General features: G+C 34.0%; 1 pseudogene; it reads left to right on the plus strand.

Moving 5' to 3' along the window:
* The first annotated feature begins 4,129 nt into the window (after positions 1–4,129).
* On the plus strand, positions 4,130–4,221 carry LOC138399226 (U6 spliceosomal RNA; annotated as a pseudogene).
* Positions 4,222–4,687: the final 466 nt, after the last annotated feature.

Here is a 4,687-nt window from a genome sequence, read left to right on the forward strand (position 1 = left end):
CCATATGAAAGAAAACATTAGGAGTGAGAAATAGTTGCCTAGTCTCCTAACAATGGGTATATTTATTTCTTGTATCCTGTATATAATTAGAATAGGCTTTGTACAATTATCTGTTTAATTAATAATTTAAAAAATAATGAATGAGAAGATAGAATATCATGAATTAAAATAAAAGAAGGGGATACCTCCCGGCTTTTGCTTTAGATGGAAAAACTGGAAAGTGTATTAGTCCCATTCGTATAACAAGTAAAGCCAGTTAACCCATAAGAACATAACTATTCTTGATCTTCTCAGAAACTGAAGTAAAACGACTGTCAATTAGCCTGAAAACTAAGGAAAGACAGGCAACTCTAAGGAGTTACAGGTCACAAGCACTTGCACATTTGTAGTGTGCCATGTGATGTACAAACTCTAAGAAGAATTCAGGTGCTATTTTCAATAATTTTTTTTTAATTATTCTTTGAAGAGATGAGGTCTGACTATGTTGCTTTGGCTGGTCTCAAACTCCTGGTCTCAAGTGATCCTCCCACCTAGGCCTCCCAAAGTGCTGGAATTACAGATGTGAGCCAGTGTACCCGCCCTATTTTCAATAAATTCTTAAAGACAAATGTGGACTCTCAGACCCAAGAGCCATTAGTACTCCTTGGCTCTTCTTCATGGATGTAATTGGGTACTTTTGAGAAAGACTGAAGTCGGGATGAGAGGTCAAAGGATCCCATGTGCAAACCTGGAGGAGGAGAGCAGTACCTGCTGTGGAAAAGGGACACCACCTCAGAAGGACCCTCACTCCTTTCTCTCCTACGGGGCAAAACCTTAAGCCACTGGTAGAAGAGGAGAAATTCCTGTTGCCTTCAGAGCACAAGTGAAGGTCTATTTCAGCCATGGGAAAAGAACAGAAAAACATCTCCTTCTACACCTGAGGAATATGTAAGAACAGTGCATTAGAGATGTCCATGACCCAGGAATGCAGGTGCTGCCTAAGTCTGAGGCTAAACCAGGGCAACAAAACATTTACCCCACCCATCCTCACCCAGAGGCTGTCAAGCACTTAATAGCAAACCACAGCAGCCTACTATTGGAGAGAGTCAAGGGAACAGAATGAGCAATGAGGAATAAGCCCAAAGAAAAGATCCAAAACCAAGGCTGGAGCAACATTGGCTAAAACCCTGAGACAAAACAACTCCTACACTTAGAACAAGATCACCCCAGAGGAATTTGAAGCCACTCTGTGGTGAGAGTAACCATGGCAACAATATAACCAAGCCCAGATAACTCCTAAATAGACTGACTCAACATCCCATAGTAAAGATGTAGCCAAAAAAGAAATGTGCCCGTCTGCAGGCATCAATATGATTTAACTCAGTCTCTGTTGGCTTGCAGAGATATCCAGCTTTCAACCAAAAATCACAAAACACACAGAGAAACAAGAAAAGCAACACATTTTCAATAAAGAAAGTAAGCAACAAAACCAGACTCAGATATTCCCCAGTTGTTGGAACTACCAGAAAGAAAAGTTTTAAAAACTATGAAAAATATTAATACTTTAAAGACTCTAGTAGGAACGGTGGAAAATATACATCAGTAAGATGGGAATTTCAGTATAGAGAGTGACACGCTAAGAATTAAATGGTTACAAAAGTAATCCATGTAACCAAAAACGTTTGTACCCCATAAAACATTGAAATACAAACTAATAATAATAATAATTAAATGGTAATACCTAGCAAGGGAATGTTGTGGCTGTTCAGTTGTGGAGCTCTCCTTGGGGGCTGATACCCTCTGCCCCTAGAGGACCCCATGAAAGGCCTTTGAGGAGGACAGGCTGCAAATCTCTTCCCTCATTTGAGTTTGACCAGAGGTCTTTATTCTTTTATCTTTCTGATAAAATATCAGTTTGAAATTCAGACATAGTTGACCAAAAGAGGAGACATTTCTAACAACCTGTATACTTTGCCCCACCTCTCCCACTGCACATAGTTCTGGAGCTTTTAGCAAGTTTCCCCCAGCTAATACACGTCTCCGGATGAACCAATTTTCTAGGCTGTCTAACAAATCCTCTGGCCATTTTGCCATGGTCAGAGATGGCTTTGGCAACTAAAGCAGGCTGATTAGAGTTTTCACTGATATTTGATATGTAACTTATGGAGTACAGAGGATCTCATTGATCTGGGATCACTAGTTAGAAAGGTTATCAATACTGAATCTCTGAGGCTTTGCCCATGTATGGAAAGTAACTGAGAATGAAATTCCCAGAGGAAAGTAGCACCAACAGAAGAAAAGAATGAAAAAGACACCCCTTTGTATTTTGTCTAGGTTCCTTATTCCTTGAATTGCCAGAAACCTACTAAAAGCCTTGATTTGAATAAAGATTTGAAACAAGTAAGATGCTTCAAATAAAATTAAAGGAAATATAGGGCATATTTTAAAATCTTGAGGAATGTTTAGCAAAACAAAACCACAGTATCCATAAAAAGAGTATATCAAAAGAGTTTACTAAATAAAAATATAAAATTTTAAAATTTCATCAGAAAACAATTAAGAAAAACTATAGGATAAGTGTGAATAGTGGACATAAATGCAACAATGATTTCATTTCCAGAGTAAGTAAAACTTCTAACACATCGCTAATAATGAAAAAGATGACCCCACAGTTAGTAAAATAAGTAAAAAAGCATTTCATGAAAAACATAATATAAATAGCAAGTTAAAATATTTAAAAAAATCTCAATCTCAGTAATACAAAAAATGAAAAGTAAAATTAATGGTATTTTATTGTAGTCAGATTGACCAACTTAAAAAAAGTGTGTAACATTTATTTTGTACATACTTTAACACAGAAATTATCCTCTTTGGCACTTATTTTAAATGATTTTCATATATTTGCACAAAAAAGTTTGACCAAGTTATTTTTATGGAATGTTTATAATAGAAAATATAAGGAACACTTAAATATGTATTAATACATAAATATTAAATCAATTATGTAGTATTTACATTAGGAATTCTGTGCAACAGTTAAAAGAATTAAGCATACATACATGAACTATTCTGGAAATATTTCCAAGTTACCAACTTAAGTGAAAATGAAGAAGCAAAACAACATATTGTTCTCTATGATTTTAGGTTAAAAACACATCTAAGAAAACTTAGGTATAAATATAATATATTGGAGGGCAACAAAAAAGTCCAAGAAATGTAGATGCTCCATTGAAAATAAGAGCTGCACCTAGGGTAAGGCACTTTTATTTTTTTCATGGTGGAAAATGTGCTTTTGCAACTACATAATGTTATTTTATTATTTAATAGAAAGGAATCCAAGTTTTACCTTGACCAACTTGTTGGAAAATGGTAACTTTACCTTTGAAAATGTGTTTATATTATTTTCATTTAGAAAAATGCTTGCAGAATCACAATGATTTGCGCACATTGCAAATTTATAATAGATACAAAATAAATTAATTAATAAAAAATTAAAGAGAAGAATGTCCAGGAGGAAGGAGAGGAGGGAGGGAACTAGATGTCTCCTGAAATAAAATTTTCTCAATTTCTACTTCAAGAATTTTACTTGCAGATGGGTACCCTTGGGCAAACTATCTAAACTGTTCACTTATCAGAATGCTTACCTATATTATGGGAACATGTATAAATATTTAAATATGGTTGATGTAAAATTATTAATGCCAAATTCAAAAATTATAGTAGGGACACATCACCGTTAATGACAAGATGTGTCAAAGACTTATTTTTCTGCTCTATAAGATTTTTTTAAATTATGCAAACAATGGAAACTTACATTAACAGATCAAAAAGAAAAAAAGAAAAATTAATCTCCCTTTTCCAATCTTACCCATATATAATTTTTAATAAATATAATATATCCTTCTTTGTCATAAATGTTACATTGTATGTTTTTGGATAAATATTTAAGCTTTCAAAATACCACTTTTAAGGCCTTTGAAAATTAAAAAATGAAAAATCTTTTTTCTTGCTTTATATTTTCTTGCTTAATACAGAAAAATATATGTATGTATTTTCCTGCATTCACCTAAATGTGTCAAATCTTGACTATATATTTATTTACCTTGCATAAGAACTAGGCAATTTAATGATTTAAAAATTTAATGATTTAGTGCTTGCTTCGGCAGCACATATACTAAAATTGGAACGATACAGAGAAGATTAGCAATTAAAAAAAAATTTAACGATTTAAAAAATAATATTGGCAGAAAGGAGTCCTAGATTGAATTGCCCATTATCTCACAAATAGAAGCTTTGAAGATCTAAACCAGTGGGTCTCAAACAGTAGTTTGAACAAACATGCACTCAGGAACTTCTTAAAAATGCATACCCCTGAACTCAACCCTAAGATTCTGAATCCATAGATCTTGATTATTCCCAGGAATATGCATTCTTACATGTCACCCACTGAAATCTGTACCAACCCCTCTTAGCCCACACTTTATACAAACACCCACTGCAGTAAACTCTCTCTCCCTCGATTTCAGCCTGTGATAAGCTCACCTCATGAGTCAATGAAGTCAATACATCTCCATAAGTTTGTAAGTTACCCATTCAGTGACTTGTGTTTTAAGAAAATGAAGCCCATGAAATACAACTTAATTGTGATAGTTATATAAAAATTCAACATGTAAATGTACAAAGAGTTATAACACATAGCAGTTAGGTA

This window comes from Eulemur rufifrons, chromosome 18 (genome assembly GCF_041146395.1).
Source record: "Eulemur rufifrons isolate Redbay chromosome 18, OSU_ERuf_1, whole genome shotgun sequence".
In the NCBI taxonomy this organism is placed as follows: domain Eukaryota; kingdom Metazoa; phylum Chordata; class Mammalia; order Primates; family Lemuridae; genus Eulemur; species Eulemur rufifrons.